Genomic DNA, 26,275 nt, shown 5'->3' with positions numbered 1-26,275 from the left:
ATCTTGTCAATATTTTGCACGAGGACTAATATTACACATCTATTTCATTTAATTTTAGGTATCACACCTTTTGACAACTAATTAATTCTAAATAGAGTTCCTCTAAGAATCACAGAATATATGTTGAAGAGTAGTTTTAATAATTTACTAGCTCAAGATTACTCTTGAAATAATTTTTTTCTTTTCTAATATTTGAAATAATTTATTTCCTTCAAGAATATTTTGATGACTTTTTTAGTATTATCTACAATCTATTTTGCAAAGTCAAGAAATAATGTATTTTTGAATTTTTTTTAATGAGTTGTTAAATTTATAAATATTTCATTATTTGTTTCTCCAAACACTTATCACGTCTCCTTCGAGAATATTTTGATTTTTTTTCATGTCTATAAATATATATTTTCCTCTTATAAATATTTTAAATACATTTTGTATCCAATTATTTATTAGTAATTTTGAATATATTTAATTTTCTATTAGTAACTAGTTGGTGATGAAAAGGGAGACGATATTGTCAAGGATTAATTTTCACTTTGTTGCACATCTTTTTCATTTTAATTCTAGGCATCATGACTTCTGAAAACTAATTATTTCTTAATATTTTCCCTCTACCTATTACTAAATATATCTTGAATTTTTTTTTAAATATACAACCTCAATATTAACAACACCTAATGCATTTAACACAAACAATCAAATAGGATTAGAAACATCTAAAGTGAAATCAATGCATCTAATTCAAAGAATCAAGTGAGATTAGAAATCAACATCTACATTGAAATCAATGTATTTAGTGCAAGCCATCAAATAGGATTAGAAATTCACATCTACACTACAATCAATTCATCTACTGCAAGCAATCAAATACAATTAGAAATCAAAATCTACAATAAAATCAATCCATCTAATGTGAAAAATCAAATAGGATTAGAAATAACCATCTACATTGAAATCAATGCATATAGTGCAAGGAATCTTCTTCTCTCTCTCCCCCTCCATCTAATCTTCAAAAATATTTTTAATAACTTATAGTCTCAAGATTAAGAACATCTAATCCATCTAATTCAAGGAATCAAATAGTATTACAAAACAACATCTACACTGAAATAAATTCTTATAATGAAAGAAATAAAATAAGATTAGAAACCAAAATCTACACTTAAATCAATGCATCTAGTGAAAATAATCAAAGATAATTAAAAATCAACATCTACACTAAAATTGATGCATCTAGTGCAAGTAATCAAATATAATTATAAATCAACATCTATAATCAAATCAATGCATCTAGTGTGAGCAATCAAATAGGATTAACAATAATTGTTTACACTGAAATCAATGCATATAGCGCAAGAAATATTCTTCCCTCTCTCCCCCCAATCTATACCTATATCTCACTCCATCTCTACTATCTCTCCCTATCTCATCCCCCCACCCTCGAAACACACACACCCACTCTCTCTCTATACCTATCTATCTCTCCCTCCCTCTCTCTATCCTTCTCTTCACCTCCCATCTATATCTCTGTATCCCTCTGCCTATCTTTTATCTCTCTATATCAACCCCAAAAAATGCACACTTTTTCTCCATAACTATATATTTCTCCATCCCTCTTCCCTCCCTCTTCCTCTCCCTCTATCTTCCCCTTCATTCTCTCTCTTCCCATTCTATCCCTCTTCCCTGCTACTCTCATCTTTCCCTCTCCCTATATCTCCCTTATCACTCCATATCTCTCTCCACATTTCTCTCTCTATGTATTTCCTCTGACCTTCCTATCTCTTTCCCTCCAAATCCATCTCTCTCTCCCTCCCTATCTACTCTCTTTCCCGTTCTCTCTCTCTTCCTTCCTCTTTCTCGCTTTCTCTCTCATCTACCTTTGTCTCTCCCCATACTCTCTCTCTTTACTCTCCAACTTTGTCACTATCTTCATCCCTCTCCCGTTCTTTGTTCTTCTATTCCCCTTTCCTTCCATCTATCTATTTCACCCTAGAACATACACACGCTCCCTCGATCTATCCCTTGTCACTCCCTCTCTATCTCTCTCTCCACTTTGATCTATATATGTCTTTCTTCTTCAATCCCTCTCGCCCCCTCCAACTTTATATCTTTGTCCCTCCTTCTCTATCCTTGCCTCTTCCCCCCCTCTCTCAAGCCCTCTTCTCATATCCTTCCCCTTTACCATTTTCTCTCCTCCCTTCCTCTCTCTCCACCCATATCTCTCTCACTCTCTCTCTACCCTCCAAATTTGTCCCTCCTCCACCCTCCACCCCATGCCTCTCTCTCTCCATTCATCCTCTCCCCTTTGCTTCATTTCCTCTCCATCTCTCCCTTGTAACCCCCTCTATCTCTCTACCTCTATCAATTTATGTCTTTGTTCTTCCCGCCACATATATCTAGAGTTAATATATAGCATGATATATTAATATATATTATAATATAACAAATTTAATATCATCTTAAATTTAATATTGAATTAATCCAAAGTTGTTTTAGTTAATAATGTTAATATTAGATGTAATAATATTTTCTTAATGTCATGATAACAAAATTTATAATAAAACTACATCAAATTAATATTTTAAAATATTAGAACTTTGATGTGGAAACATTTATGTCTTTCACGATTTTAATTTATCCATAGAATATGATTTTTCCCTTTAAATATTCATTTTACAACATTTAATTAAAATAAATATTAAAATATTTTGGAGCATGATTTCTGATTCTTGGTGTTGAATTAACCTTTTTCCTTTGATTTAAGAGATGGTATTCACTTTAGTAAAGAGTAAAAATGTTTTAAATTTTACTTAATTCGGAGTTTTAATGTGATAAAGTTTTTTGTTAAAGGTAAATTTATGACCAATTCAAATTCATGTATATGATAAAGGAACTATTAAATGCATGAGATAATTTATTCTACATTCAAATTATATATAATAATACATAGTTATATTTTAATAATTAATCTGAGTCAATATAATATCAAAGAGATATATATAATCTAAAGATTCAAGTTGTATATAATTTAAGACTAAAGTTAATATTTTGGTAGACATTAGTAAAAATTATTTTTATTATTTTTTGAGGACGTGACAAACATACACATTGGGGTCATACTAGGCTGTAGAATGCACCTCTCGGTGTAATGAAATTGCAAATCATTTTTCAAGTGCCATACATGTGAATCAAAATATAATACAAATTTAGTGTAACCTCATTCCAGAGTTCGGTTCATAAAATGTACTGGAGCCTCAAATCCCAAGAGATTAATTACCATGGAGGTAATATTCGCTAACTTCAACAGTTTCAAATTAATATGAAACCTCACTCCTTTCATAAGTTCAAGACCTCCTATAGAAATTGGTAGTAGGGAACAAGTATGAGAAGTGATAATCTAAATATTTCCATTGTAACACCATCCTCCCACATCAACCCAAGCAATTGGCCAACTGGGTTAAACATGTGACGAGAGGCCACTATGATAAGATTCAACCTCGGTGACTTTAAGGAAATGTAATCGACGATACATCACATACAGTCACCCAAAATCATCCAAATAACCTTCACGAGACAAATCAGCCACTCTGACTGCATATCCCTGAGTCCCACTACTGTTTGACAAAATTAAGGGCAGGGTAGCGCTCTCTAGACACTGCCTAGATGAGTTAGTTTCAGGACTAATGCTCCCCAGACACTTCCAAGGTGCTTTATAATGCTTCCCAGACACTACCCGGGCGAGTTAGTCTTAGCACTAATGCTATCATTCTGGAATTTGAGCCACCTTGTATGGCACAGAGCCCGGGATACTACCAGAATGAACTGTTCACTTAGAATTAGTAAGGATGCAAGGAAACAATGATGAAAAAGCAATAATATGAACAAGATCATCACCAGACCCCTAATAGCCATGACAAGAATTTTTTCAAACATATCATCAACATGTAACCTACAGGTGTAAATAATGGAATTAAGTGTAGGGATCTCATACTTATCTAAGAATCGTTATGAAACATTGTTCCCTCATGCCATTCACTCTATTATCCTCCATTAACTCATAAACACATTATCCATTCATATACAAGTATAAACATGCTTAGAGCCATACATAGCTGCTGTCATGAAATGTGCATATAACCAACATAATAGGAATATAAATATATTAAACGTATTAGCCATCAAATCTATAAATACATCAGTACCTTTACACATGAAAATCAAGGGAATGGATTTTTCATTAATGAATGCAATGAACCAACTATAGATGGGACTACAACATTCCACCCAGCCATAGAATGGCTGAGCCAAATCCCTCTTCAACCATTCACCCCCGTGCTATATTCCAAGCATGAATGTGGGATCTCATAGAACACATCCATCAAAACTGATCCAAGCTTCTAGATACCATCCACCTCAACCCATCAAATAGTGATTCCACCTCATGGTCGAACATCGCCAAAACCATGATTAGATTGGTCTCCATCCAAGCCTTCTAGGGCTTCCAGAGTGTTTGTCCAACCAAGGCTTGCAGAATTAGTAGCTCAATGCATAGATTATACAGGTCTTCTAGAGCATTTGTCCAACCAACATGTCTAGGACTAGTATATCAACTAACCAAGGGCTTCCAGAGCATTTGTCCAACCAGGGCTTCTAGGAATAGTAACTCAACCCAAGCTATTATAGGGCTTCTAGAGCATTTGTTCAACCATGGCTTCCAGGACTAGTAACTCAACCCAAGCTATGGAAACATGAGAACCAACCACAACAAAGTAATGAAAGTAAACCCACAATCACCATGGCTATCCAAGAAGTGGCAAGGCTAGGCAATCAACTATCAATCCAAGCCATCCTCCATGCCAGTGATAGATCATAACCAAGAAACCACATGCAGGTGTCATGCATGCCAAAACTAGTGAACAAATCATACATGCAACTCAGTACCCACAAGAAATTATGATGTAGTTACTAATGTTGATGTCTTCTTGCACTTTCCAGCTCTTCCTTTTACTTCTTGCTCTAGGAATCCAAGCATGCCACACCCTCCAAGATTCCCTCAAGGGTACTCTAAGTGTCCAAGAGTGTGAGAGAGAGAGAATAACGAGAGAGCTCCAAAACTAAACTGATCAAGGCTTTCCAAAACCTTATCCATTGCCTTTCCTAATTTCCTTAGCCGTAAAAAACCAAATGAACACCCCATAGGATGTCTTTCCTAACATTCAGCTTGCAAAACCTGTCCCATCATTCATGGTATTTATATATTTTTACATGATATTTTCACAAGGGATTTTACAGAACCCTCCCCCTTGGGGGAACACCGTCCTCGATGTTCAATGACACCTATAACTAACATAACTGTGGAAAAAAAACATACTGCCCATGGAGCTTTATAACACACCTTGTTGCAGTATTTACAATGAAAGACCAGCTCAAAATAAAAACGTCATGAAAACATGACAACATACTACATACTGGAGCATTATAACATAGCTAATTACGGTATTTACAATAACCACATATACATATACACATATTTACATTTTCTCAACCAGGAAATAAAATAATATGATGCCTCCATCCGCAACAAGGGAATCTAGAGGCTCAAACCTCCACCCTGAAAGTAATACTAGGATCCACCTCCTTCCCAAGAAGTCCAGAATCCACTACAAAGCCAAATCTGCATCCATTGTCTAGTGCTATAATCCTACGCCACTTATCCTCTCAGAAAATAATTACCAACTCATTGTTCTAGGGATCACATCCAATGTGCATATGATTCCATCTGATAATGCTAATGACCAAAACAAATCCATATATGACCTTCCCTTCTCTGCTACACAGTCCCTTGGGAATTCGGTCACCCCTTTTGTGCAGTCACTGACCTTCCAAGTTCTGCTGGCACCCCCATCATGGGCAGTCCATCCCTTGGCAAGGCTTCCTTGCATCAAAAGATACAAAAACCAAGGCATATATCTGCATCAACACATCATACCAGTCATAGCATGCTCATCGAAATCGATGGACACTATTGGGTACTAGTGCCCCACAATGGTCCTGTTCCTGAAGTGCTTTACCAACGTACTATTGCATGTTCCAATTTCTTTTGCTATTGTTGCCAATTCTTGCTATCAATTTCAATCATGCAACTGGGCATTTCATGCATTCCTATACCAAGCACATAAATTCCATTATCTTTGAAACAAATTGAAATAAATTCATACCATACCTCAATGGTAGCTCATCAATAAGGTGCGTTTGCAATCTTGTTCACTTCCTATCACAACAAGTCAAACTAGCATATTTGACCAAATCAACATGTATAAAAATATCACATCAGGTTAACTCAAAACATAAACATCAAAATTATAAATCACATGTAACCATCATAACCAAAATCATAGATCACATGTAATCGTCATATACCACAGTCATAAATCACATGCATAATAAAGCTGAAAGAAAATGATGATACTTATCATCTCATGAATCCTTACTTTTGCCTTTGTTCTTTCAGTACACACAATAGATCGATTGACACACCCAGCAAACCCCTAGTGGCTTCGCCTCGACCAAGTACACATGCCATACAACACCATGAAACACATGCACCAATACCTGACACACAACACATACACCCACACAGGATATACAACATAACTCGTACATATATACCTGATGTACAACACAACAAGTACGCATTTCAAAACACCACAACTACACAATACACCTATATAGTACCACATGCCCAAAACACAACAAATGTGACATGCACACAATACCACACGTACACCAGTACCATATATCCAACATGTACACAATACCACGTGTACACTGCACCACCTGCACAACGTGTGCACAACATGACATGTACATGGCACCACCTGCACAACGTGTACACAACGTGACATGTACCCCACACCATCTGTACAATGTGCACACAATACCATGTGTACATAGTACCACATGCATGAAATGTACATGAAACCACATGTACATAACGCCACATTCACAACATGTACACAATACTGCCTGCACATAGCGCCACTTGTACAACATGTACACAACACCACATGCACACAAAACCACTTGTACCATCATGCACATCACACCATATGTACCTAGCACAACATGTACAACATGCACACAACACCACATGTACATAACACTGCATCTCCAACATGTACATAGCATCATCTGTACATAGCACTATATATCCAACATGCGTAAAGCACATAAACATACAACATCGCATATCCATCATGCACACAATACAATATCTACACAACACCGCATATCCGACATGTACATAGCACCATTTTATACTCAACACTGAATATGCAAAATTCATACAACACTATCTGTGCTAACACTTGGTACATAACATCGCATAAACAACATGTACATACGCTATATATGCACAACCCCGCATGCGCACAACATCACAAATGAAACATGTACAACATATACAACATATGCATAACAATAGTACCACACATCCAAAACCACACTATCCATACCATGGAACCTTGTTTCCAGTGTCTTACCCATGCTTGTCCCAACATGTCGCAAGCCACACTACTTTCGTTTTGTTTATGTATCTGTCAATATAACCTATCCATAACATACACATAATATAATCACATAATATAAAATCATACCCACATGATACTGACCTCATATATTTTCATGTCTACTCTTCTCACTTGATTCCTCATGAACCAGGAACCTCTTCATGTCATTCACTTGCGTAAGAAAATATTCCTCCATAAGAATGATCCCTGACAATCCCTGTTGGACAGTGACATAGGTACATACATACATACATATATAATCGTTAGCATAAAACAATCATCACCTTGTCAAACAACGACATACATACATACCCACACGTATAAACATCAACATAATCATGATCATAGCATAATTACTAAATACCAAGGTCAAGGTTAACAGGACTTCCTTTATTCATACGCATCACTAAGAGAAGTCGTTCCCAATGTACCAAAGGCATATGACACCTCAAATCCATTTACTTTACATTTTCCAATTACCTTTCTCATGACTATGTTTTCATCGTCCTTTTACCACAATGGACCCAGCCAGTCCAACTCATTGTCATAGCCTTACAGATGCAACGAGATTCATCTAAATCTTACATTACCTTTCAGGTACCACACATCTCTCCCCAACCTCCATCAACTTTCCTCTTTCCCAATCAATTCCCAAGACTCAAACACAAAAGTCAAGGCAAGAAACAGACAAGAAGAAGACCATAAAAACTAATAACAACATGACTTCGCAAACAAAGTGGCATAGCTATGCACCAAACACAATAAAAATTTCAAATCAAGTGTAACAATAAAAAACTACCAAAAGCACAAGACTAACAATGAACACCATGACTGAATCCCCATAATTCCTAGGGAAAGCTCAACTCGAGCCTTCTTCAAGATTTCATGGCAATCTCTCTTGCCATGCAACTCCCTGCATTATACTATCATTACCAGATAACTTTTAGTGCATAAATAAAAATAACAATACACCAATTACCTCATCTTTTGTGCCAAGAACATTGCTTGAAACTGAACACATCCACACCATCTATCAAGGGACTCCAATCCTTTAACACATCCACCTGTAGCTAAAGAATAATTAATATACCTGTTAAGTGCATGTTCATGAATATAACACATATCCACATAATGTCAAACTAAATCATGGTTAAGAAGACTTCCTGTGTGCAAAGTACTCATTCGTTCGAAATTAGGGCTTCCAAACATAGCCAAAGGAATTATTGCCCAATTCCTTTCTTTCAGCTTTTTACCTTGCTGGAATCGAGGCTTACTATGTGCTGTCACATCACCCATATATTATTTATGTAAGAAAATCAACTATTACCTTCTTATACTAATGCCGAGAATGTTACCTTGCACCTTCTTACACATGTTCCAAATATCAAGACAATCATATCTATCAAGTTGAACTCAACCTTTACCAAGACTAACCATCATGTCATAATCCATAGTCAACTCACAGTCATTAGGCATAATACTAAAGCTATCACTTAATACACTCAAGTGCCTATCAACTCTCTTAACACATATGTATTAGTACCATTATTTTAAAATGAGATCATTGGAACACATACTCATATTATGGAATTCATCAAACATTCAACCAACTCTTAGACATGCCATGTTAAATAAATCAATTAGATGACATAATAGGCACCAAACACTCAAATACCAAATATACAACATAATCAACTACAAAACACCAAGTACAATACATAAGCAAACTCATACCTTAGTGTACCTCAGGGGAGGTTGTCTTGTCTGCATAATGAATCTAGATAGCATGATATAACTTCACAACATATCAATTCAAACATAAATCATCTAACTAACTAATATGTTCACATCATAAGCTCATAAGCATTTGTCGTTCATGCATAACAATCACATATGTATAATCAGTCTAGATTAGTATGACACCATATCAAAATATGTCGGCTCATACCTAAATACTGCAACCATAACCATCTTCATAGGTCAAACCAGGTTAACACAATACATATAACGTCAATATCTTCAATGCAATGAACATAACCATCACACATATTGCCAATCCAAATTACAACATCAAGATCTCAATGAAATAACTCTAATCATCAAGTTAAAAGCATATTACAACAATAAGCTATATATCATGCTCATCAACAACATACAACATGATCACTATGTTATCTAAGATAAAACAACAATAGCAATGCATACAACTACCAATTACTATCATTCTTGACTATCCAACACGTGCATATAACTACACTAATAAGAAAACAACTATCATGAATGTAACCATAACATCAAAAAACATGTACGTAAACCTAATGTATATAACTCTAATGCATATAACAATCCTTAATCTACATACTTGCATGCCAAACATGAAACCTGTGTGACGATATGGTCTCACCCTAAAGTCCAATGTTGCAACCTCATTATGATAATCTGCATCTGCTGCTCTATCTCATTCAACATATTAGCATCATAACATACCAATAGAACCATGATGACCTAAATTTTTTACAATGAATTCACAAGGCATGTTGGACCTACTATACATGCATAATCATAACCAAGACCATACATGCATAACAAATGCATATACACACATAAAAAATGAGTGCCAAACCATATACTCATCATTCCAGCTGGAATCCAATCATCAATGCATGACCATATCAACTACACAAACCATGACCTCATGCATGACAACAAACATTACTCCATTGTACACATTGCCACATACAACCAACAGTATGCATAAATAATGCAAAGTCAACTACACCTACACATAAATGCATACAGTCAGACATAACCAATCTGTTCTTGTAATCAACCTACAAGACTGAGGCATGTAATCAAAATATTAAAAAAAATGTAACCCAACATACAAGGATGTAAGTAGGTATCATGAAATAAACATGTAAGCAATGTATAACCATATACAACCAGTCACATACTCATGATAGATGCATTCTACAAAATCAATATCAAATTCTCCATGATAACCATATTACAACCATAATCAATCATCAAGCAAATGCAACAAGAACATGAAATGCAAGTATAAAAGACACACATGCAACTGACATGCATGCATGACTAAAACATTCAACCCATCTAGTACAAGAGTTGAACCATGCTTTGATACTACTTTGTAACACCCTCCTCCCACATCTACCTAAGCAACTGGCCAGCAGGGGTAAACATGGGACGAGAGGCCACTATGATAAGATTCAACCTCCTTGGTGACTTTAAGGAAATGGACTTGATAGAACATCACATACAGTCACCCAACATCATCCAAATAACCTTCGGGAGAGAAATCAGCCACTCCGACTGCCTATCCCTCGGTCCCACTACTGTTTGAGATACTCAAGGGCAGGGTAACGCTCCCTAGACATTGTCCATCTGAGTTAGTTTCACGACTAACGCTCCGGGAACACTACCCAAGTGCTTTATAATGCTTCCCAGACACTGCCTAGGTGACGTAGTCTCAGCACTAACGCTAGCATTCTGGGATTTCAACCACCTTTTTCGGCCCAGAGCCCGGGACACTGCCCAGAATGGAATGTTCACTTAGAATTAGTAAGGATGCAAGGAAACAATTATGGAAAATAAATAATATGAACAAGATCATCACCAGACCCCTAATAGCTATGACAAGAATTCCATCAAACATATCATTAGCATGTAACCTACAAGTGTAAATAACAAAATTAAGTGTAGGGATCTAATACATTTCTGAGAATCTGTATGAATCATTGTACCCCCATGCCATTTGCTGCATTATCCTCCATTAACACATAAACACATTATCCATTCATATATAAGTAAAAACATGCTGGGAGGCATATATACCTACTGTCATGAAATGTCCATATAACCAGCATAATAGGAACAAAAATACAATAAACATATTAGCCATCAAATCCATAAATACATCAGTACCTTCACACTTGAAAATCAAGGGAATGGATTTCTCATTAACGAATGCATTGAACCAACCAGAGATGGGACTAACATCTTCCACCCGACCTTAGAATGGTTGAGAAAAATCTCTCTTCAGCCATTTACCCTCGTGCCATATTCCAAGCATGAATGTGGGATCTCATAGAATACACCAACCAAGACTCATCAGGGCTTCCAAAGGCCATCCACCTCAACCCATCGAATATCAATTCCACCTCATGATCGGACATCACCAAAACCATCATCAGATTTGTCTCCATCCAAGCCTTCTAGGGATTCAAGAGCGTTTGTCCAACCAAGGCTTCCAGATCTAGTAACTCAACCCACAACTTATACAGGGATTCCAGAACATTTGTCCAACCAAGGCTTCTAGGACTAGTAACTCAACCCACCAAGGGCTTCCAGAGCATTTGTGCAATGAGGGCTTCTAGGACTAGTAACTCAACCCAAGCTCTATAGCACTTCTAGAGCATTTGTTCGATCAGGGCTTCCAGGACAAGTAACTCAACCCAAGCTATGGAAACATGAGAACCAACCAAAAGAAAGAAATGAAAGTAAACCCACAATCACCAGGGCTATCCAAGAAATGGCTGGGCTAGGCAATCCACTATCAATCCTGGTCGTCCTCCATGCCAATGATAGATCATAACCAAGAAACCACATGTATGTGCCATGCATGCCAAAACTAGTGAAGAACTCATACATGCAACTTGGTACCTGCAAGAAAATATGATGTGGGTGTTGATGTCGATGCCTCTTGCACCTTCCTACTCTTCCTTTTCCTTCTTGCTCCAAGAATCCAAGTATGCCACACCCTCCAAGAGTGCTCCAAGAAAACTCTAAGCATCGAAGTGTATCAGAGAGAGAGAGAGAGAGAGAGAGAGAGAGAGAGAGAGAGAGAGAGAGAGAGAGAGAATAATGAGAGAGCTCCAAAACTAAACTGATCAAGCCTTTCCAAAATCTTAGCCATTTCCTCTGCTAATTTCATTAGCCATAAAAAACCAAATGAACACCCCCTAGGATGTCTTTCCCAACATTTAGCTTGGAATACATGTCCCATCATTTGTGGTATTTATATATCTTTACATGGAATTTTCACAAGGGCTATTACATCCATATTTATTGTTCGTTGGATGACCTGGGATGTTTCATTTCACCATATCCTCTGCATTTCCATTATATACAATAACAAGGTAGATTCCACCAACTTGTTCTATTGCATCAAAAATATTCTTTGTAGAATCATCAACCACCTTACACCCAACACTCACTGGCTCTATATTTCTAGTATGCCCTACCACACCACCATTAGGTAGATTTATGTGAGCATTAAAATAACAACCACTCAATATGGAATCTCTTGTTCATTTAGCAATTCGAGAGACTAGACATTGAAAGTGATTCTTGAACCACTTTTGATTTCCACATATTCCTCTAGTTCCTCATTTGACCACAACCCAATTATTCTCATAGCGATCCATTGTCATCTACATTTGACCCTAACCTGAGAGAACTACTGCATCAACACCTTATTTTAATAACTTATCAAGATCATTGTATAGTGTCTCCACAATAGCACTACTTTACCCATCAGGACAATCACGACCATCAATGTGGATTTGCGCTTGGATCCTTTTTGCACCATGTTGTGGTGCACCTTTAAAAAGAAAATACAACTGATATAATCATCAGTGAACACCATCATAACCAAAAAGGCCAATGATATGAAGTGTACCATTTTCAAAGCATTCCTTAATGTATCTAAACTCTTATCCCTCGTAGATTTTGCTAGAGGAAAGAGCTTGATCCACTAATTTTGCTCCTTGAGGACATATTCTCCCCCCTTTAAGATAATTCTAAGGTACTTCAATTTACCCATATCAAATTCAATATGGAGTCCAACTAAAAGACCATGTGATTTGATCAATGTCCATTTTTCTGGAAGCCCCTTCTTGAGAGAATCCATGGTGAGAGTCTCAGCAACATGAATATAATTGCTTTAGCAAGTTTCTCCTCACACTAGCTATCCAAAACTACCTCATCCAATTGATTCCTCTTTGGAAGCTTAGTATGACCAACCAACATGAATAAGAAATTGGTATTACCCATTTTTTGAATTTTTTGAGCTCGAGTAATGTAGTGTAATTATGAAGAGGAAGGAAATGAGAAAGTTTTAATGCTTTCATTTGATTGACATAACATTCATACATACTCAATAACCTAAAGGGATCCTTAGGCTTCCTTACATCCTTTGAAATCAATTACATCAGATGTCATTAATATCAATAATGTAGCCAACACATGTTAAAGGCTTTATTTATTTATTTTTTCAATTTTAGTGAAATTTTGAATATTTATTCTCATAAATCTTGAAATACAAATATTTTTCCAATATTTATCTATATAATATTTTTATATTTTGTAAGAAATTATTGACTGATTGAATCCCAACTTTTGTCACCATTTGTTCCCAATGCCATACACTACCACGAAGTTTCATCCTTAAGAGTAGACAGAGATAAGTTTATGAGAATGATTAGAGTACCCGTAAATATTGCATATAAAATAAAATTCAAAATGAAAGGGTTTAGGGTCCTTTTTTGTCATACAATGGCAATTACATAGTGTTGGTGGTGGAATATTTTTAAATTGAAGAATTTCTTGTGAATCTGGAATTTGGAATCCAAACTAATCTTGAAGGATTGATTTTCCTACAATTGGTTATCAATCTCCTTGTTTTTCTTTTTATTTCTCTATATGTTACATTCTATAGGTTCCTTTGATTTAATAGAATACTTTGGCTATTATATAGGATTTTTTGTAAGTAGTGACCTTATTAGTTTGCCACTGAGTAATTCATGCACATCTAGATAGGATGTCGATGTGATAGTTTGTTGTGGATTAGATTCTTCTAGAACCCTTTCATCTTCCTAGATCTTTCCTACTTCATGAGAAGCTAGGGATCTACATATTCATACTCTTCTTGTAGTTCAAACTATAGATGGGTAAGTGTAAGGTATGGCACTTACTACACCATGATTTGATGTTGAGGGTGGGGTAGTCCTATCAAGAGATATATTCATTGTTAGGCCCCTATACTACTACTGTAACCCATTATTGTTATTAGTATAACCCACTTATTATATTGATGTACCCATGTAGTGCCCATATTGTTACTATTGTGCCCCATAGAAGCCCACTATTGTTATTATTGTGCCTTTATATTACTATTGTTAGGTCAGCTGGATTATATTGTGACTCCTTAGACTCCTATATATAGAAAGGAGGTTTTGTCATTTGAATCATCCAAGAATTGTTCATTTATGTAATGTAAAGGAGGTTTCCCCCTCGAAGACACTGAATTCTAAGGCGTTGATCTACCTTTTCTATCTTTTCTTGAGCTGGTTTCATAACATTTGGTATCAGAGCTTTGGATTCTAGGGTTTTGCTGCTCCAAACAGGTCATCGTGGCATTTTCGCTATAACTTTTTTTTGTGACATTTCAGAAGTCGCAAGAAAAACCCATTTGAGAAGAAATTGCGCTGAACCTTGGGTCCGATTTTCAGAGCTTTTTGCGTGATATTTGTGGAGATATGATCTGAGGAAGTTGGTCTTTTTGCAGACTCCTGAATTAAATTTAAAACAGGTGACCTGGGGAAAATCGTCATGACTTTCTCTCTGGGGATCGCATTGAAATTTCATAAGAAGGTACAGAAAGAGGACAGGCTGTAGTTTTTTTTATATCTTTTTTAGATCCAAAGGTCGAAATAGACACACGTGGCACTTCATACAAGTTCACTCTTCTGGAAAGGTCTATAATCAGGTCATCTTGGGAGAATGTGCATAAATTTTTCTTAGAAAATCCAATTTGGATCAGACTAGTGGCATTGGAAAGAGGACACAGAGGGCTACTATAGCTCACAATTTCAGAACTTAAAGATCCAAAAGTATAGAATTATAGTCGTTTCAAGGTCGAGCTCTTAAAATCAAGAAAAAGCAAGATGAGGAAGTTTGATGGCAAGGATCCGGTAAATTGGATACTTCAGATGGAGCAATATTTTGATCTACATGGTGTACAACTATTACAAAAGGTATGTATTGCATCTTCATATTTAGAACCGGATCAATTTTTATGGTACGGAGGGCTTTGTTCTCGTAAACAACTTGTTAGGTGGTCAATTTTCACGGAGGAAATGATAGCACATTATGAGGATACAAAGAGTAACACCTTCTTTAGAGCAACACCACAACAATTGGAAAGAGTAGAAGGGCTTTGTGACATAGTGGAAAGCAAAATTATGGAAACCAGGAAGCGTACCCGTCACAACTATAAAGATGGAAGTGTTGTTTCTCCTAGCCTTCCACAACCTACAAGGGTTACACCACAACAATTGGAAGAAAAAAGAGAAAAAGGGCTTTGTTACAATTGTGATAGCAAATGCACTAAAGGTCATAAGTGTGCTGAGAAGAAATTATTTTACATAGAATATGAAGAGGAGGAAGAAAAGGATCAAGAAACATCAAAAGAAGAAGATATACGCAAGGACCCCACCCCAGAGAAAGAAGAAATGAATCAGACCATATCTTGTAAAGCACTGGCAAGAATTACCACTCCTCAAACTCTCAAGATAGAAGGACATATCAAGAAGAAAAAGGTGCAAGAAGTGAAAGATCACATTGAGAAAGAAGAAATGAAATCCAACCATATCTTGTAATTCGTTGTTCGAAATTACCACTCCTCAAACTATCAAGATAGAAGGACATATCAAGAAGAAAAATGTTCAAGAAGTGAAAGATCACATCGAGCATCAAGAAATGAATCCTACCATATCTTGTAAAGGATTGGAAGAAATTACCACTCCTCAAACTCTAGAGATAGAAGGACATACGAAGAAGAAAAAGGTTCAAGCAGTGAAAGATCACATCAAGCATCAACAACAAGTTCTCCAACTTTTAAAGGATAACATCACCTTGGTGAAAAATCAGATGAAACAACAGGTAGATCAACATCGTAGTGAAAAATGTTTTGATGTAGGTGATTGGGTATTTTTACTGCTACATCTCAAGCAAGCTATTTATGAGAAGGAAATGTTGGCAATACTACATGCACTTAAAAAATGGCGACCTTACCGAATGGGAAGACTCTTCAAGGATGAGGATGTGGAAGCATTGTTTTGTGCTATTTATATTATCCAACCAGATTAGATAAACGAAGCAAGGGAAGAATGGAAGAAGGACGAAGAAGTATGGCCACTTATTCAAAAGTTGCAAAAGATCCCAATTCAAACAATATTGCCAGAAATTGAAGAGGAAGGAAAAATCATATTAGAACATAGAGCAGTCACAGAAACAAGAACCTGACAGCTACGAAATCGATCAATTTCAGAGTATCTCATCAAGTGGAAGAACTTACCTGCTGAAGATTCCACGTGGGAGGACAAGAATTTTATACAGAAGCATCAAGAGCTACTCAAGCATTGAGGACAACGCTTTTTGAAGGAGAGGGGCACGTTAGGCCCCTATACTACTAGTGTAACCCCTTATTGTTATTAGTATAACCCACTTATTATATTGATGTACCCATGTAGTGCCCATATTGTTACTATTGTGCCCCATAGAAGCCCACTATTGTTATTATTGTGCCTTTATATTATTATTGTTAGGTCAGATGGAATATATTGTGACTCCTTAGACTCCTATATATAGAAATGAGGTTTTGTCATTTGAATCATCCAAGAATTGTTCATTTATGTAATGTAAAGGAGGTTGCCCCCTCGAAGAGTCTGAATTCTAAGGCGTGGATCTCTCTTTTCTATCTTTTTGTGAGCTGGTTTCATAACATTCATGGGATCTTTATGTCTAAGGTATCTACCATTAGGATTCATGCAGTCTATTTATCACAATTTAATAATAATAATAATAATTGTATGTGTCTAAATGCTTCAAGGAAACTAACTCCTCTTAGCACTTCCCTAGAAATAGTGCCAAAGATGTTAGCAATTTTTTATGATTAAACGTTGCTACATTAAATTATTAAAACAAGGATGTATCCTTGTGAAGTAATTTCCCATATGTGGAAGAGTTAGTCTTATTAATATCCTATCTTCAAAAAATAATGTTAGCTATTGAAATTGCATTTATTGTTCAACAATATATTATTCGATGAGTAACAAATGCTACAAAAATCACTTTGATAACTATAATTTTCCATCTATTTTTCAGAAGAATATAGCTAGAATCATATTTTTCAATCCATCAATGGATTATATATATATATAGATATATATATATATATATATATATATATATATATATATGTATATATATATATATATATGAAGTATTATCTTTATTTTCAAGTTATATCTTTCTAATTTCTTTCATTAATTGAGCTCATAAAACCAAATTTTTAGAAACAAGAAATGTGTAAAACTAGTTTCAAGTAAAATAATAAAAGAAAAAGAACAACACTAACATCAAATAACACAATGAGTACAAATGCATAGGGAGACCTTCCTACCTTAGGTGAAATTCTAGAAATAAATGACAAAACTAAATGAAACTAAATGAAACCAATGCGACGTATATAAATCCAGACATGAACTTATAAGATGAAAATCCTTTTATATTAATTAAAAATCAAGTTACAACACTCTCTACCTATCATCCACCTGGGAGTCCTTGAATATTATATATATGGCCATTATAAATGACTTCTCAAACTTCTTTTCATTACAGTGATACTCTTACCTCCTGGTCCTTAATCAGTGGGAATGTGTAAAATTGAAGAATGAGATCCAGTTCCCATGACTATTGCACCATGGAATAGGTAACCACCAAAGAATTCTTTGATAGGATTCATGAAATTAAATTCTTTGATAAGATTCATGAAATTTTCTTATTTCATTTAATCAACTAACCCTTCGGTTGACTAATTACAAATATAGCTAAGGATGTTCTCTTAAAGTGCACGCATAAATCGCATGTTTCTCTATTCCTCCATACCTGTATAATTTACTCTAGAAATAGTTTAGAAAACACCTAAGCATCTTAAGAATGTCTATATTCGATTCATGGAACCATACAGATCATAATTTCTACACGAATTAGAATGTTTCTATAGGGATTGTAATCCATATAGCAACTGGTCAGTAAATTGATTTCCAAACTTATTTGTAAATCAAAATGTTAAAAATCAACAAAATAGACAATTTACCTTGGAATTCATTTTCATATTCATGTCTTATATGAAATGATTATATCATGTAAAAAGGGATAGTGAGGGGAGACAAAATAAGGGTTTAAAGGTTAAGAATTGTAACTAAGAGTGACAAAATAGGTCAAAATTAAGAACTTAGCATGCCCCTTGATAGATATGAATTCCTTCTCTTTATCACTTAATATATCCCCGTGCATAGCTATAGTCTGTGATGTCAAAAATTATATTAATTGTAAATTCCATCACATCCAATTTCCAACATTCAACATCCATGTCTTTGAAAACTGATTTTAGAAAGTTTTTTTTTTAGAAAATTGGATGTCCATATATTGAGATCATATTTCACTTCTTCCAGTGTTAAAGAGAAAGCCTTTAGATTTTTACTAATGAAATATAATGTGACATATGCTTCTTCTTACATTTTCCTCCTTTTGACCTTTTTTGTGCTACCCCATGATCACATCATTGTCTAGTCCATGTGACCATTGATTGGGGCTTAGCACACAAGTCTCCTAATTTTCTAAAATTATTAGAAACTATAATTTTAATTTCAACCCTCAAAAGAAGAGTTGTACATGATAATAATATTTAACCACTTACAAAATAAATTCAAATCTTATTTTGTAGAACCAATTTTTTTTTCTTCAGTAAGTTTGTATAAATGTCCATTGTGTAGTGCTATATTAGTTGACATGTCAGAGTTTCCCTATCCATGCATCACATCGACATAATGTCATATGTGGATGTAGCATATGTTAGCCCGCATAACCCTTTTAGATGTAGGAGTTTTCGTAAAATACTTTCATGAAATTTTCCAGATATTTGATGTTCGAGGTTTCTATTTTTCGATATCTGAGGATTCAAAAGATTATAAATCCATCTATATATAAGGTTTTATTGTTTCCAACTATGTTATTCTCCTTTCGTCTTTATTATACTAGAATCAATGAGTCAAATGTCCACACTTCAAAAATCCCTTTCAAGATGCCACATTGACAGACCATGATAATATGTCATCTCATCAAACTCTTACAAAAAAACTTGTCACTAGTGATAGATTAGTAGCCACAATTTTTTCTATTTCATTAAAAAATATGAAACTCTAGGTGGGTACATCCTATGTGCCTCTACGTGTCCACCACATGTTCCACCTTTGATGACATCTAAATCTAGTTTTTTCACAATGTGTAGGTATAATTATTTTTTGATTTATGGACTTCCATTTTCCAGATTCCATATTTCTTCCTTGCAGTATCCATGTTCAATGTTTTCATCAATCCCTTTAGACGGATTTTCCAAATTCCGATTGTTCTACCGCTTGATATGTCATAGTACCCAATTGTAATAACTTGATAGCACATAACATCAAATATTTTGTGAAATCCACATTTACCATGCATGTATTCCCACATATAACATTCAATATTTTTGGAAAATGCATCTTATAAATATTTTTAGATGTATGGATACCTACATATCCAAATACTATGACCACTTTGTACTTCCACTATTGCACATGATGAAATATATGTGCTACTACTAACACCTTATAATGAGCACATCTTCTTATTCCATTTTTCACATCCTTTAGCCTATTTTCTTAGTATTCTTTTGTCAAAATCCAAAATTCAACCCATTTTACATGGAGATAGGTATTAACACTTCAATCCGAATATTTTAAAAAATGATCACAAATTATAGGGTTAATTACACCCATAAAATGATACCTATATAACTTTATAGGATATAAGGATTAACAGGATATAAGAAAATCCCATTCACGTACTTATAAGAGGAATTAACTTTAGTAAATTTCCAAAATATTCTCTCTATTTTTCATTCACCAAAAATAAACTTTTAGGGCCTAGAAATAAAAAAAATTGGTGATTTTCAATAATAATTTAAATTCTCAAATAGAAATTCCTAACAACTATGACTATTTAAAATGAATACCTCATGAACGAAATTCCAACCTAAAAGGGAATAAAGTGAAGGAAGTAAGCTTTGTTCAATATGCATTACTTCTAACAAAGTATATCACCTTTTGGAAATTCAATAAATAAAAAATTGTAAGCTTGGTAGGACTCTCTAATTTTCGAGTTTTACATGTCCATTATTCACCCTGCTATGGGGGAGGGTAGCACAATATTTGAACCCAAGATATCTGGTTTGGTGAGACTTCATTCGACGGGCATCACCACTTGAGCTACCCCAAGCGAACATAAATTCAATAATTTTGAATATGGAAGAAGTTTCTATTTTTTACCCACAAAACATTAAACACTCTAATAAGAATAATGTAAATAATTAATAGAGATACTAATATAATCCTATATTAGTGAAAATAATATTAATAAAAACACCAAGTATATTCAATAACTTCCATCAAACCATAGCTAGTTAATTCTAGAACTCCATCCACTAGTTCAATCTACATTGATTTCAACCCAAATGATTTCCACTACCAAATTTCCATCAAACCATAGGTAGCTGATTCTAGAACTCCATCCACTAGTTCAATCTACATTGATTTCAACCAAAATGATTTCCACTACCAAGTTTTGCAAATAATAGGAAAATTACAAGAACCCAAATTACTTTCCTCACATTGCAATATGACTCCCATTTGTAATTTGTATTCCCTTAGAAACCGCTTTGTCTTGTGCATTTTATAGAATACATAAGAAGGTCTAGCTAATGACAGAAAACCTCTGGTAGATTATTTTGAATTACTAGATCTTTCAATACATAACTACACCCATTCTCATGTTTTTTATAATATATATACACTTAGAACTTTGTTTTCTGTTCTTTTCTTCTCTATTCCATCTATTTTAATTTTTTTCTATCTTATTTCCTTCTATTCAGATATCCCATGCATCCCCCACAACAAGAAGTTCCCCATCTAGTACTTCTTGTTCTTATTAATGTAGGGGAGAAATCCAGTGAAAGTGTAGGAGTGATGGATTAACTCTAGGAATTGGTTTTCTCTACTACTTATATATTTAATAAATTAATTATGAGAAGGTAAGACACATCGAGTAAAAATAAATATATCGCTTAAGATATCTTAGCTTTCTCTATTTGTGATATCATAACTCCTATAAGCATTCAGGATCTTCTAGTGATGGTGATCATCATTTTACCAACTGAAAATTTTAAATATTTACAAATATTATAACAGATGGTTTATCTAAATCAAGGTGATTGATTTAACAACAAGTAGAAACATCCATGCACAGTTTTAAATAAAGTTACTTATAATTTTTTCTAAGGATAAAAACTTTGATACATTTAGTTGGAGAAAAACCTCCATGTCTTAAGTTGGATATGTAAGCCTACATAACCCTTTTAGATCTACGAGTTTTTGTAAAATATGTTTATGAAATTTTCCATCTATTATATCTTCTAGGTTTCTATTTTTTCCATATGTGAGGATTCGAAAGCTTCTAAATCCATATAGATATAAGGTATTATTTTTTTCCCATTATGGTTTTCTCCATTGGTTTTCATTATACTACAATTAATGAGTCAAATTTCCATACTTCTAAAATCCATATCAATATGCCACATTAATATGCCATGATTGTATGTCATGTTTTAAAACTCTGTTATGAAACAAGCTGACAAAAAGATAGAAATGATAGATCAACGCCTTAGAAATAAGCCTCTTTGAGGGTGCAACCTCCTTTACATTACACAAATGAACAATTCATAGATGATTCAAATGAAAAAACCTTCTTTCTATATATAGGAGTCTAAGGGTCACAATATAACGAAAGTTAACCTAACAATAATAATATAAAGGCACAAAAATAACAATAATGGGATTATATGGGGCACAATAATAACAATATGGGGACAATAGGGTCACAACAATAACAATAAGTGATACAACGACAATAGAAATGGCAGAATCACTAGTATTATAGGGACCTAACATGCCCCTATCCTTCAAAAGAGTGTTGTCCTGAACGCTTCAGTAGTTCTAGATGCTTCTGCATAAAATTCTCATTCTCCCATGTGGAATCTTCAACAAGTGAGTTCTTCCACTTGATGAGATACTCTAAATGTTAGATTTTAAGCTTCTGCGGTAGTTTTTTGGAGTAGCATGATCCGGATTATCCACAATACTATGCTCATTTTGTCGACGTTTCGAACCCCAAAGGGGGTCCATCATTAGGATCAAAATTGATAGAATATGAATGATAGTTTCTTGAGAGAAGAATCTTCCGACCAGAGTATATATAGACCTAGAAATTGATAAATTTTTATATAGAAGCTGACCCTTACATATTATTTAATTTTTATTTTAATTATTATAATTATTTTAGCTTAATTATTTTAATTATTTGAATTTTAATTATATGTTAAATAAATTAATTAATAATCCCTAATAAATACAATTGATTAAATACTAATTATAAGTTTATTTTTATAATGTAATGTAATCTGATTCCTTTCATTATTTTTATAATTAGTTTTATTTATTTTATTCTATTTTAATTAAAATTAGTTTATATTTATTACTAAATTACTTAATTAATTAATTAATTAATTAATTTGTAATTCTTTTTTATTAGTTAATTAATCCTAAGTATCTAATAAGGAATTATTATTTAATTGATGATGATGATGATGATGATGGTTAACGTCCACTGAGACCAAACTTTGGTCTATCGAACCTAAAGAAACAAGGTATTTAGTTTGATTTGAGATTTTATTCCTATGCTCGAAAAGCTTGGAGAGAAGCCTCCCAAGCTCACTATAATTTTGACATCGTAAAAGGCTAGGGAGGTCAGTATTGCGACAAAGATTATGAAACTGAGATCTAATGTGGTTGTATGCAGGGCACTCTAAGACGAAGTGGTTTTCATCCTCGACGTTCCTATTCTTACAGAGATGGCGGATCCTTTCCATTCATCGTGTTTTAGGAACTGCCCAACGACCTATTTCACTATGGAGCTCACGAGAGTTCGTTCTAATTTTCACTATATTAATTTTCTTCTTTGAGCTAGTTAAAACAGAGAGATACTTTTTATCTTCTAGGGTAGGGTTGATGACCTTCTTATAATAACTTAATTTTCTTTTAGCTGCTAAATCTTTCTCACACCACATTTTTCCTTTGAACTTAGAAGTAACAATATTTTTAATGTTATTAATGTTTTGCAATGCATCATTCTCATTGATCTCCCAATAGTTTTAACTAGGCCCTCGTGTCTTTCTACCACCCCCATTTTAGCCTAAGGTGGTTTTGGCTGGAATTTAAAGCTAGCTTAGGAAGTCTGTGATCTCCTATGTTATTGAGCTTGTGCTTGTATAACAGAAGGCTAGTCATAGCTAGGCTCTCGATAGGGGAAAGACCTACTTTTATAAGGAGAATAGGATAGGGTGTATTGCTTTTAATTTTCAGGTTATACATTATAAAGTAGTTCTAGATTTGTTCAATCTTTCTCCGCGATTCTCTAGAGATGTTGAAACCCCAAACCTCACATCCATATATGATAGCAAGAGTGACTAAAGTTTCAAAGAGGAACTTCATTTTATCCCACATTATGAGGTTTTCCATTTTATATTACTTTCAAGACCAAAGTAAGCTTTCCACCCCCCATTAATCTGTTTCTCAATGCTATAGTTCTAGTTGAGCTTGTGATGAATATCAATTCCTAGGTACTTGTAAGAATACACTTCCTCCAAGTTATTATTTTAATACATAAGATTAGCGTAGGTGTCCTTCTTGGATTTGATAATCATAACTTTTGTTTTGTCAGTGTTAACAGTCATATCCATTGTAGAGCATAAATTCTTAAGAAGCCTAAGTTGCTTATCAAGAACAGATGGACACCTTGCGAGGAGAACAATGTTGTCAGCATAGAGAAGAAGGATGACGACTATCTCAGCTAAGATCGTGCCAGCACATCCTACTTCCTCTAAATAACATTCGAGTTTGTCAATGTAAATGCCAAATAGGGTAGGGGAGAGGGGGAAACCTTGTTTAACTCTAATATTACACTTAATGTCTTTCGACCACCCCTCATTGCTCTTTAACTTGGCAATTACATTCTCATATAACCTTATAGCGGTAGCTCTCAACTTGAAAGGAACCTTTAGTTCTTCTAATCTTTTCCAAAGGTTATTTCTACGAACCATATCGAAAGCCTTTCTAAAGTCCACAAAGCAACAAACGAGATTGGATTTATCATTACGACATTCCTCCACAATGATCCTAAGCGTAACAAGGTGGTCTATTGTTGAGTGATGCCTTCTAAAACCCGCTTGGCCTTTAGCCCGCTTACCTTCACTTTCAAGCCATATGCTCAACTTCTTTTCCAAAATACTACCATATAACTTGGCTAAGAGAGGGCTGATCATAATTGTCCGATAATTAGAGGGGTTATTTGTATCCCCACTTTTAAAAATAGGGATAACTAGGCTCTCAGTCTATAGCTTAGGGAACCCTAGCTTGACTGCTTGATTGAAAAGCTTGTGGATGTGGGGGAATGAGAACAGGGCCTCCAATTTTTAAGATTTCTACTTGGTAACCTTCAATGTCCTTAGCTTTCCCTCATTACGACATTCCTCCACAATGATCCTAAGTGTAATGATGTGGTATGTTGTTGAGTGATTCAATTAATTAATTTAAATTCAATTAGTTAATTAATTAATTTAATTTAATTAATTTAATTAATTTTATAATTTATTATTTCTATTTTTCTATTTTTCTCCCAATGTTAATTTTATTTAACCCTAAGTATCTAATTGATAAATAAGTAAATTATTTTAATTTATTTGATTAATTAATCAATTAATTAATTAATTTAATTAATTTATAATTTTAATAATTTTCTTTTATCAAATGTTAATTTTTAAAACCATTGTTACTATAAACTGGAATAATTTTGGTTATTATTAATTAATTTTCAATTTTAATTAATTGATTAATTTTGATTAATTTATTAAATTTATTATTTTTATTAATTCTCGGGAAACCAGTGATACTATGCTTCTAAAGATTTGGAGGGATTTATCTATCTAATGAGGGGAAGCAAGTTTCCACTAATCTCACTCCCATTGTACCTGTTGAGGTTCTGAGGAAATTTCATAATTTCGATGGCCTCTCTAATTTTTCTGTTTTGATAATGATCTTCTCTTGCAATTATTTCGGCGTCTTCTAAACACACATGATGTTTGGTTTTGGATGAGCGATCCACAAGGCCTGATGTACAGGATCTCCCATTCTTTATATAAGCTCTATGCTCTTTAAGTCTTATTTTTAGAGATCATCCTATTTCCCCGATATAACTCTTGCCATAGGAGCAACCAATCCTTGTACACATCCTTGAGTTGTTGATCATCTATGTTATCCTTGACTGACTTCATCATTTGCCTAATTGTTCCACATGTTGTAAATTGAGTGTTTATCTCCTTCTTTCTTAAAATTTTTGCAATTTTATCCGTAATCCCCTAGATGAATGGAAGGTATACTTTCCCACAATTTTCTTTCTTGTTTTCAAGGGAAGCCAGT

At 34.4% G+C, this 26,275-nt stretch overlaps 1 pseudogene; it reads right to left on the bottom strand.

Annotated features, from left to right (window-relative positions):
* Positions 1-12,973: 12,973 nt before the first annotated feature.
* LOC149179961 (2,3-bisphosphoglycerate-independent phosphoglycerate mutase pseudogene) lies at positions 12,974-13,640 on the bottom strand (annotated as a pseudogene).
* Between the last annotated feature and the right edge of the window lie 12,635 nt (positions 13,641-26,275).

The sequence above is a fragment of the Pinus tabuliformis genome, chromosome 3_2 (assembly GCF_031772625.1).
Source record: "Pinus tabuliformis cultivar Carrire ecotype Pingquan chromosome 3_2, CPIR1, whole genome shotgun sequence".
NCBI lineage: Eukaryota > Viridiplantae > Streptophyta > Pinopsida > Pinales > Pinaceae > Pinus > Pinus tabuliformis.
This window is presented reverse-complemented; position numbering and strand designations above follow the sequence as displayed.